This window comes from Cygnus olor, chromosome 11 (genome assembly GCF_009769625.2).
Source record: "Cygnus olor isolate bCygOlo1 chromosome 11, bCygOlo1.pri.v2, whole genome shotgun sequence".
In the NCBI taxonomy this organism is placed as follows: Eukaryota; Metazoa; Chordata; class Aves; order Anseriformes; family Anatidae; genus Cygnus; species Cygnus olor.
The window spans coordinates 11,711,490-11,723,286 of record NC_049179.1 but is presented as its reverse complement, the minus strand read 5'-3'; the positions used below and the strand labels follow the sequence as shown (position 1 = coordinate 11,723,286).

The 11,797-nt window shown below is 46.7% G+C and overlaps 1 long non-coding RNA gene and 1 other non-coding gene across 3 annotated transcripts; both read right to left on the bottom strand.

Moving 5' to 3' along the window:
• Positions 1–21: 21 nt before the first annotated feature.
• LOC121075788 lies at positions 22–4,183 on the bottom strand. Of its 2 annotated transcripts, none has more exons than XR_005823155.1 (3): positions 4,003–4,183; positions 3,213–3,293; positions 22–1,289 (listed from the first exon to the last, which is right to left on the bottom strand). It is a non-coding gene; the product is annotated as an uncharacterized LOC121075788 (long non-coding RNA). The 2 variants fall into 2 exon arrangements; XR_005823156.1 differs by having other exon boundaries at positions 3,213–3,280; positions 4,003–4,180.
• LOC121076396 lies at positions 3,432–3,562 on the bottom strand. The gene has a single exon (XR_005823498.1).
• Positions 4,184–11,797: the final 7,614 nt, after the last annotated feature.

Sequence of the window (11,797 nt, the reverse complement as noted above, 5' to 3'; positions counted from 1 at the left end):
CAAGACTCACTAACACAGAAAGAAGCTTTTCCATAAATTTATTGTACATTCATTACAAAAGTCATTGGTTTGAAATTTCCATTCTAGGGGTTAGTCAGGAACAGGTAGTCCCTACAATATACAGGGTCCATGTGAATAAACAGAGCCTGGCAAAATTTAAAGAGACTTGGTGTAAACTGTGTGCCAAAAGCTTGTCTGTTCTTTCCTAAACGGCTGAGAGAGAAGAAATGCGTCTCTCCAAAACAGGCTTTGCAGAAAAACATGCAAACAGGAGCTGAATATGCTGCTATGGCAGGATTAGTCTCTTGAGTATCCATTTGTTTTGCAAGCCACAAAAGAAGATGGGTTTAGCAACACTGAACTATGCAAGTATAGCTTCATAGCCTACCAGGAATTCACAGATTTCCAAGGCAGAAAGGGTTGTTATGATTACCTTGTCACACCTCCTGTGAGGCAGTCCAGAGAATTTCAGTTGCTGTTTCTTGCAGCGAGCACAACAACGCGTGTCTGCTAGAGACAGGTGACTCAGCGAGCAACCACCACCAAGGCAGAGGGCACAAGGTGGCCAGGTGAGCCTGCTGACATTGTAAGGCTGTACCAGAGAACAGCAGCTACAGTGTACAGCTCTGCCAGTGGTGAGATAGCACCACACCCCAAATTGTTTTAACGCTATTTTTTTCCCTTTGGATAAAAATGTGTACCTTGATTCTGTGTCCAACTTCCACCCACTGGAGCATGTTTTACTTTTACCTGCCAAAATTGAGCACCACAATCTTCTTTACAATCAGAGAGAGACATCTGAAAGTAAAACACACAAGTGTCAGAGCAGGGGTATTAGGATGTCTGAACCCCCACCCACCAAGAACACCTTTCCTGCAGACAGCCTGCCAGGTGAACCAAAGGGTTCTGCTGAAAGCACTAAGTCATGGTGTGAACAGCCCCACCACACCACTCCCCACCAACAGCTTCCGTCCCAGCTGTTCAAACCACTCTGTATTCTGGCACCAGGATTAGCTGTCCACCTCAGATGGTACAAGAGCCCCGTAACTTGGGTCCCAGGGGCTTCACCATCATCTCACAGGCATGCCGCAAGGACACATTTGATGAGTCGAACATGAGGTACTTGGACACTGTGCAAGTGGGACTCTAAGGGTACCAAACAGCTCCGTCATCATGTTGCCAGCTCGATGAATCTGCTGGAGATCGCAGGAGCAGCCTGCTTAGCAGAGCGTGACCCAGTGGTCATCACCAGGGATGGTACAGGACTGCTAAGGCAGCAACAGAAATATCTGAAAAGAAGAATAAATAAGCAATAATCAGCTGCCAGGCTGAAAACAGGTTAGGAAATGAGTTTGCATGTTTCTGTTTAATAAAAGATTCACCTGTCAGCTGTAACCCAAGCATCTCCTCTCTTAGGAAACCTAACCTTGTCACTTAAATATTTATTCAGCAAAGAAAAAGGCATGAACAGTTTCAATTTTTTAAAACTGTCACTGTAAATCATCATTGTATGTGTCCTTTACAAGAAGGCCACCATTTACACTGCAGGGACTATTGATCTGAGCAGTAATGCACCCAAGCTGGAATCACAGAATATCCTGAGCTGGAAGGGACGCACAAGGATCATCGAGTCCAATTCCTGGCTTCACACAGGACCACCCCAAAAAATCAGACTAAATGTCTGAGAGTTGTCCGAACACTTCTTGAACTCTGGCAGGCTCAGTGCTGTGACCAGTTCCCTGGGAAACCTGCTCCTGTGCCCAACCACCCTGTCAGTAAAGAACCTTTTCCCAACACCCAGCCTGAACCTTCCCTGATGCAGCTTCAGGCCATTCCCTCAGCATGTTCACATCAACCTTGTATTTCTGTATAAGTCCACCTGACAGAGAGACGTGCCAAACATCTGTTAAGGGCCAAACCCTGCACAAAGCTGGAAGCTGTGCTTCAGAGTAAAAGGGGAGTCCCTTAGGAAAGCCAGAAGGCACTAACAGGTCCTGCACAGCACGCCAGAGAAGACTAACACCAAGCGTATTCTGTTTAGATGGAAACCTGGGTAAAGTGCTTGTCTTGGAGAGCTGTGTTGTCAACTGAAAGGGGTCTCAGATGAGGCAAGACCTCTTCTCATCCATGGCCTATCTACAAACACTGGCTCACTGCTGAACTAGACCACATGAAAGGACAAAGGTCCGTAAAAAAACAAGTTGCCTTTGTCTTTGATGAGTTATGTGCCGCGAGACACATTCTTCCTGATACCTGTTGGCATTTTTCTTTCTGTTCATTTCATTACGTGCACTTGCTGGCACACAGAATAAGTTGTCTTCAGTGAAGGATGGGGGCTCATGCCTAAAGCTCTGGTATTGGCCACTTGATTCCCACAGGCTGGCCCCAATCTGCAGCAGTGATCTGCGCATCCCTGCAGAGGTTGCAGCAGCAGGAGCTGCCCCGAGGCTCTTGGGCTTAGAACAAGTTACACCCAAACCCTTTTATGGTGGGCAAAAAGACCAGAAGGCAATGCTGACCTGGCCTTCTGTACCTAGGTTAGAATCATCATATTTGGTTTGTGGTAGGCTTCTGTGCAGAACAGCAGAGAGCAAGGCAGAAAAAATATAATAAAACCACAGCTGGCTGAAGAGATTAAGAAACAGAATCTGAGACTTTGCTGCAAGCTGCCAGCATCTCTTGAAATCACCAAGCTGGCCAGACTCATTCTCCCTCTAAGCACAGTTATTTCTGTGCTGACCAGAGGGCTAAGTCAATAGCAGGGTTCTGCAAGAAATCAAAGTGATTTGTTTTCTGGACTGCTTTTAGGCACTCCTTCCAGGGTTCTCTCAAGGCACCTTGTTCTCCCAGTATCCTGTAATAACACAGAAGCAGCACAGACTAGGTAACACAGGGACTGTGGCACAACAGGGACTTGAAACCACACTCAGGAGTCTTGGCCTCATGCAGAAAACAACAGGGTTTCCTCCTCTGTGAGAAACCACCTCCTAAGACCCAAGGTACCTTTGCATCTAGGGGTATCAAATATTTAGGATCACTTTTTCCAATTCCCTTCTGTCCCCTCTTGATTTAAAATACCAGTACACATTGTTGCCACTGGAGGGCATCGCACCAAGCCCTTTTGCAAGGCTGCACTGGTTAACAGGTTTACGCCAAATGATGAGGGCTAAACACCCATTATGACAAACACAGTTAATTTTCAGACTGGTTACCATAATCCTTCAGCGTGTCGTGTCCTTCATCACCCAGTCCCGGAGCCACGGACAAAGGAACCCACGGGCTGTGAGCAAACACTGGTGAGAACATCAGAAGCGTAAGTGCAACAACAGGCCTAGAACGTGGTGCGGTGTGTTCTATTCAAATCAAACCCACCCCGCATTTTCTATATAAGCACTTGCCTTTTAACCTGCTGTGATTACCGTGAAAAAAAACCTTGTAGGTAGAGGAAGTAGGTCCTGACTTTATCTCACAGGCAGGCCTTGTTCTTCCACCGTTTATTTTAGGAGGATAGTATCAGTGGAGTCAATATAATGTCACTGGCTCCACTTTCTTAGTCCTCCAGCTAAACCTCTGTAGGAAACTCGGGGCAGTCTCAGGGTGTGACTGTTCTCTTCTAGAGGAGGCTCCGGAGCCTGGCCGCACAGCCCGCCTGCCTTCCCTGGCAGGCAGCTCCCTGTCCTTCCCTCAGGCCCAGCTGTACTGCAGCAGCCCGCTTGTTTCCCAGCGGTACCGGCATCGTTCACCAGCACAGCACCGCCGGGCAGCCCGGCACCGCGCAGAGGCAGCGCCCTGCTTCCCGCTCCCCCTGCCGAGCACCGCAGTTGTCCCGGAGCCGGTCCCTGGGCAGCCCAGCAGCCACCGCTGACTTTTTTGTTGCATCTCCTCTCGGTTGCATTAAGGCCGACGTGCTCAGTATCGGCAGGTACCGGGGTCTGCTGTCCCAGCCCCAGCCCTGCGGGGGCCGCACGGAGCGAGGGGCCGAGCAGCGCCCGCCTTCCTCACCTGGCACGGCACCGAGGCTCCTCCGCCAGCCGGCGGCACGCGGTCCGGGGACAGCGCGGAAATGGCGGCCGGGTGCCGGGACCCGTCACGGCGGCTGGGCTCGCCGAGGGCCGGGGCAGCCCCCGGAGGCCGGGAGCCGAGCGGGGGGAGGCCTGGGCTCTGCCCACCGCGCCCGGTGCCGCCGGGCCCCCGCCGCCGTGAGGGGTCCGGGTCCCGCCCGGCCTCGCCCCGCGGCCGGCGCCGCCGCCGCCATTTCCTGAGGGCCGGGCCCCGCCGCCACTTCCTGGCGCGCCGGGGGCGGGGGCCGGGCCCTGCCGGCCCGGAACAGAGCGGGCTCTGCCTCCGCCCCCCTGAGCTGCCCTGCCCGGGGGACCCAAATTTTTTTTTGGAGGAGGGGGCCGTGATTTTAATTTATTTGTTTTTAAAGAGAGTTCTGTGCCGGCAGCCCCGCGGGGCTGAAATGCAGCGGCCAGACCAGCCCTGAGTGTCGCAGGGCCCGTTTCTCGTTCTCCGTAACAGCCCTCTCCAAACGCTGCCATGTCGCATAGCGCCTGTCTGGTGGCAGAAGGGCCAGGCGCTGGCCAAGTTCCCGATTTATTCCAGCCCCTGTGCCCGCAGGTCCCCCCAGTCCGTGAGGACACTAACTGTGCATGTAGGGCTGGGCCAATGGTGGCATCTGAAATGCTTTGTTTGGAGGTATTTTGGAGGCATTTGATTTTCTCTTGATCTTAAAACAAAATTCCTTGTGTTCCAGTTGCAGGCTTTAACAACACATGGTCAGGAGGGGCCCCGGACCCTTCTGCACCTCCTGCCTCTGTTGCACACTGACCCAAGAGCTGCAGGAGTACACGTGGTTAATGTGCCAGCGCACTGAGGGTCAGATAGGCCTCATGGCTCCCCGGGTAGTAAAAAGCTTAATGAAGTGAACATTGAAAGCCCTCACCATTTATAATCTGAGTTATAAAGCTTTCTTGTAGCCTCCCAGGCCAGTCCCAGGCAGGAAAAAACAGCCATGGGAGAGCAAGCTGAGGGGCAAGGCGGTTGCTAAGGCTCAGCACAGAAGCAGCTGTCACGCATAAGGCCAGGCCGCTGGGCTTCGTGCATGAGTTTTTATCCTTACACAAAGCAAAGAAATAGCCAGCAGTAAAGAGCAGTAGCCATAAACCACTTCTGTGGTCTCCGTATTCCAGGGATAACAAAGCTCTGCTTGGCATCAGCAAAAGAAAAGCAAATTGCTCATCAGGCTTTTCTTCCAAGCAAAGTAAACACTGCCTACTGCCTTTCAAATGGCTCACCAAAGAGCAGTATCTAATCAAAGCCTCTTTCAAACCTGGGCTAACTACTGTTCGTGCTATTATTAACTTGAGGCAATTTGGAGGTAGGGGTCTTTGATTCCTCTGACATGAAAGGTTTAAAGAAGAGAAGGAAGTCACGGTATCGACCTGTGATGCCATGGCATACAGATAAAAGCCTAGCTGGCATTTTTGCCTGCAGAGCCTCACTATGACTTCAGGGTAGCTCAAGCCTGATTTATAAACTGCAGTTTTCCCCCTTGGGTCCCACAGAGCACAATCTTTCCGCCTCACCCACACCCCACAATGGCAGAGAGAAGGAGGTGGAAGTGTGTGGTCTATGGTAATGATTTATTAAGCCCCAAATTTCTGAGCAGGCCCAAAGAGATAACATGTATTGACATACAGGAAAGGACACTTAAGGAGTACTCTGACTTCCTCACCACCCATCAGATGTAAAATAAAGCCTTTGTTCCCAGTGCAGAACTTCACAACAACCATTTTAAATTCAGCAACACAATGGTTATAGACTGCTCTTGCTTTGCATTCCTCTGTCTATGCATTAACCCTAGAGTTAATATCTGGCTCTTACAAAAGTTAAATAAGCAAACATCAAAGGATAAACAAAAATACAAATAAATTTACATAGGTCAATTTAAATTAGAAATTGATACTACTTTTTTCTTTTGCGGCATGTCATAAAGCAACCATCAGCTTTCAGGCTGTGCTGTGCCCTCTTGGTCCCTCAGTGGCTTTCTGCACATTGCTAGCGTATCTTGGCAGACTCTGGGTCAAGTCCGTTGTGGTTCCAACCTCCCCAGGGCCTCACATGATTTTAGTCCTGTGAGGTGGTCCCTAGCCCCCTAAAAAGCCTTGCTGTAGTCAAGGATAGCAGTGAGCCTAGTTTTTGCCAGACCTCAGGGAGCAGCAGCTGATCAGAAGAGGTGGAATGTGTTTGAACTTTATTCAGCCACGGCACTGTGGCATTTCAGATACAGACTATAATAATAGGGCTGCATTTGCAATCTTGGGGCAGACAATTCAGAAAGCCATAGTGATAAAAGGAAGTGGATTTATGGGTAAAAAATAACACTTCAGAGGCAGAACATGAACTGAACTAAGCCAATGAAAGAGAAATATGATTTCACTGAAATCAGTACCTTAGGAAGGTTTTTTCTTGAAAGTCCTGAGGCGGGTCTGCTGCTCAGCAGATGTTTCTGTGTGACACTAAGTGGAAAAAAAAAGAAAAACCCTTTTTTCAGGTCACCTTCTAGAAACACTATTGAGTCTTGTTACAACAAAAGCAGCACAAATACCACTTTGTTAATACATACTGAGCCAGACTTAAATATGTCACTGATAATTACTTAACAAATATTGTTAGGTTTGTACTCTACGGTGGTTCAAAAGAACATTTGCTTATTAAAACGGTTTATTTTAAAACAAGGCTTTTTGTTTTCTTTCTTTCTTTCTTTTTATTCCTGGCATGATAGAGTGCAGAAAACTTTCTGCTTTCTGACCTTGGCTTGTCAGCAATTTGTCATAGCAGGGGACAGCATATTTGCACTGAGTCTGCCAGCATGGATTTTCAGGGGCTGGGAGAGGCTGCTCAGTTTTAGGGCTTGGTTGCATGGTGAGGAGAATTTCGTTCTGTTCTGATAATGTCCTGAGAACTGTCTATTCATGCAGTTGGGTGCTTTCTCCCTCACTATGCCCCAAAACTGTCTGATATGATGCATGCCATTCCGAGCCCAGGCACTGGCTCTGTGTGTCGGCTGGGCACCTTGCCTGGTTCTTAGCACTTACATTCACCCTGTATCATTGCAGTCTTACTTACGGTAAACAGTGTCTGAAATAGCTGGCACCACCCACCGCTGGGGACAGGCGCTGGGACACGGTGTGCACGCAGTGGTGGCTATGGGCTCTCCCGTGAGCCTCGCTGAAGTTCAGCGAAGGTGGCGAGGGAGGGCAGATTTCTGGCTTCTCAGGAGCTCCGACCGGTGTCTCTGTAAAGTGGCAGTGGCAAACCATTACGAAATCACCTGCTTTCTAAATTTCTCTTCTTGATTTTTTTTTGAAAGTCAGCACGGTTAAGACCAGAGCCCTCAGCAGTAGCCCAGCACCCCCCGGCTCCAGGCCAGGATTTCCCATGGGGTGGATGCAGACAAAGCACTGTGCTGCCCTGCAGCTTGTTTTACCCACTTGCAAGAGGGCTATGGGGATCTTCTTGTAAAGCACTCAGAGATCTATGAAGAAAAAAGAATTTTCTTATAAAGGAAAAAATTCATGTAAAGAAAAATATTAGTAGCAAAATAACATCTAATTTAGGCAAAAAGGGACATTTCCTGGTGGAAAAGCAATACTCACACATTCTGTGTTGAAAACAGTAAGGGAATTTGGTCAAACATCTTCTATTTCATCTTCAGGCTGAAGACAAAACCATGCCTCCTCCCAAGGAGCTAGGGAGCTGCAGGATCACTAGCATGACATCGTACTGCTTGGTTATAAAATGCGCTGCACACCGAACTTGGCACTCAGCGTGCTCAGGTTGAGCTAAGAGCTAATGTAATGAACTCTAGGGAAGGATTTACATCAAATACTACTCAGGAATATTAAAGACAGACAGGACCAACTTTTTACTTGAATAATTGCACACTTGCTAAATTCCTCCTTTCATTTCAAAGCCAGGCAATCACCTTCCTCACTTCCCCTCTAAAACTATACATCACTGTGCTATTCCTCGACCTCAAGAAAAATCTATGTGATTAAAGGATGAAGTTAGTTGTTAATTACCATGGACTGAACTAAGATTAGTTTTAGCTCTAGCAATGACTCTTGCCACTCGAGGGGGGGAGCAAGCAAACCAAGAAAGGCGAGATTCAAATTTCAACAAGTGTCCAAGGCTGCTTGTATTTGCTAACATAACCCCAGAGGCAGGGATGCCTGCAAACACTCCTGAACTTCCATTTGTGTGTGGGAGAACAATGTAAAAGACCTTGCATACACGTCCACACTGCACGCAGTAGCAGTGCACTGCTCACAAGCTGCTTCAGTTAACTAATGTACTCTCCTGTCTGTTGTTACCAATGTAAGGCTTTCAGCCAATATGGGGTATTTTCCCTTTAAGTTGTATCAGAAAAAGAAGACTGCATTGTGGTAGCAGTTGTTGCAAGCAGCAAGTGTCTGTTTGAACGGCAGGACTTAGTCCTAGTTTTAGGGCTGTGTGTTTGAGGGAGATCCACAGCCTGTGAAAGTTGAGGGAAGTACTTCTAGCAAATAGCGTCGGAAGAAAAATGGAAGACAAAGAAGCTGAGAGGGAAAAAATGGAAGATCAAAACATGAGAATCCTTTCCCTGGCCTGAGAAAGACCTACTGTTACTCCACAGGCTGGGCTTGAAGGTGCAGGATCTCAGATGCATTTAGATGCCTCAAGCCCATTTTGCTTAGTGGCTTTGAATCCTCTAGCCTTTTCTAATTCAGTTGGCTTGCTTGTTAAAGAGGATGCTAACATAACCAGACAAGATTTGCAAAGCTGAATTCACTAAGGTTTGCTTGGGAAGTGTGGGTGGAGATCCTTATAGATGTTAAATAAGGAAAAAAATGAAAACGAGACACTTTGCCCTAGCAACATTCAAAGCAGGAGTGACAGAAAACATTTAGTGGAGATACAACAAAGAAATCCTTTGCCTACAGAACCATAGCTTCAGCAAAACAAAAAAATATGTGAAGCACCTGGACATCCCCTTTGTTCTGAACCTGCAGCACAGGCTGCAGAGGGACATGGCAGTAATTTAAAAGCTTGTTTTCTGCATCCTAACATCATGTAAGGATGAAATGCAATCCATCTCACTATCATTTAACGAGCACCCCGGGACCACTGTACCTTGGAGGCATGATGTCACAGGTCAGCAGAGAGATTATTTGTTTTGAAGCTTGTGAATAGCTCTGAGACTTCATTTCGGAGTGCTCCACTCAGAGTCATGACTCAAACCCTTCTGGTCTCACAGAAAGACACAACTGGCTACAGTTTCCCTGTGCTGTCTCTGAGCATCCTGTGAGGGATTAGTAGATAGTTAATTTTATTATCCTTTCTCCTCTTTCATGTAGGAAAGGCTTTGTCATTGCTTGAATTCCTTCATGTTCATGACACATTTTCTCAAGTATCATATCAATGATGTCTCCACTGAAACAAGCAGAGGCAGCTACCAAGAAAAGCACTGAAACAAAAACCAAGACATTTATTTAATTTTGGGTGATTTTTAATTTATATAGAGCCATTGGGAAAACTAGTATGAAATCTAGCTTGAGACCTGTGACAAGTTGGCTATGCACAATACCTGCCTGGTTTCTCCTTTGTAAAAAGCAGTTATTACCCAGAATTTTATACCTATCCCTTGAAGGGACCAAGATATTAATCTCAGGCAATTTGCTGAAGTACCAACTTTTTTTTTCTTCTCCAGATCATAATAGTTCCAGACTCACCTGGAAGCAACTAAATTGATACCTAGGTTTAGCAGCAGTATTGCCTGAATGAAAATATGCAACACAAAAAACAGCTAACGATTCTGAATGGTTCATTTAATGCTCAATTGCTGAACCTTATTCAGTTTTAAAACAAGCTGTAAGATTAAAGCCCCAGAGGTGAATAAAAGAACCCTCCATTATCATGTCTACATTGGAATTTACTCTTGTATTAGCATTAAACCAAGAATAAAGGAAAAGTGTAGACTCTGTATAAGACTGCCAGACTGTCTGAAATTGGGAATAATTTTAAACATACTCTTCCAGTTTATTCCAGTGTTCCCCTTCCACGGTCAAGGACCATCAATACATCAGTAAACTCATGGTTCCTGTCCCCAGCAGAGCTCCAACCCTGGGTGCCAGACTGAAAAAGCAAAAGGGATGTAATCCACTGAGACACTCAGTGGGAAGAGAACTTGGGTGAGGATCAGGCATGCTGGTTCCAGACTTTCTTTAATTATAATCTGTCCCTGGCAACAGGAAAATTTAGATGGGCAAGAGAATGAACAGAGCTGCATTCAGTGGCTGCAAATTACTGTTTTACGTTAAGTGAATTTATTGTACAGCAATACAGGCATAAATCTAGCTGATACAGAGGGCTGATTAGCACAGCTCTACACTCCAAGTAATGGCATTAAAGATGCAGTGTGAATTTCAGGGAATTAATCATATTGTTCACATCTTTTCAATGATGATTCAGCAGGCATTTTTATAGCAGATTAACTGCTTTTACCATTCGTTAATACAACCCAGAACATTAACTACGCTTATGAAGAAAGTTTTTTACCCTCTTCCTGAAGGCATTCTCTGGACTCATATGCTGTTACTTTTCCTCTCCTATCCTCTTTGCAGCTTGTTAGTAGAGATATTGAAGGTCTGATGCAGCTTTCCTCTAATGGAGCCAGAGTAGTTTTTTTCCTTGAACTAGGCACAGGAGCCTGCATGCAATGGAAGAGATTAACACCAGGTGGCAAATTACAGCTGGTTACAATAGATTCATGTATATGGAGACACAGTGTAATGCTGCCAGGAAAACAACACATCTGGCAGCTAACTCACCCTCTACTTGCACGTTTCCTTTGAAAAGAGGATAGAGTGGTTTGTTGTTGTTGTTGTTTGTTTTTAACCTTCAGTAATGATTGTCAAACCCCTGGAAGATCGACAAGGACCCCGTACCCTCCATCCAACTATAATCACTGAGATATTGGTATGGTCTGGATGTTCCTAGGCAGGGTCTGAGCCCCACCAGATTTGGCAATATAGAAACATCGATAAAATAAAGGGGATTAGGAAAGGGAATTGCCTGCTGCCCCAGCACTTAACCCAGATACCAAGGAGGAAGGGAGAACACACAAGTACAGTGAGGGCACCACTGACAGAAAGGCACGATGCAAACACAAAGAGCAGTGAACTACAAATAGTAGTATATCACGAATATCATCAGCTAGGAGATGAAGGAGAAACACAGAAACAGGTAACAACTGGAGCGGTCACCTGTTCCTTTCTTACCTGCTTTAAGGCTCCTGCTGCTGCAGCCCCTGAACTGCTCCATCGTCCACCTCTCCTCAGCTTGTGATTCTTGAGGAATGGTTCAAAACGTCCCTTCTCTAAAATCAGTCAATTGCCTCTGAACTGACAATAGTTAGTAATTCCTTCAGTGCTTTTGGAGTGGCTTCCTGCCTACTGGAAAGGCTGACAGGATACTCCTTCGGTCCTTCAGTGGAATACAGCATGGCACTGCTTCTAGCTGTGTACAGTGTCTAAGTGCACAGAAGGGTTTGATAGGTTTGCCAAGGGCAGGCCACAAACAGAGGGACTTGCTAGCCATATACCACCTTTCATCACCCTTATTGCCAATCCAACTCCCTCAACTCCTCCCTTCCCCAGACAGCAGTTATTTTAACAAGGATTTCATGCATCTGTTCATCTGCATACTACAAAGTACGTATACATTTCAAATGAAATGGCTAGGACTTTGACAG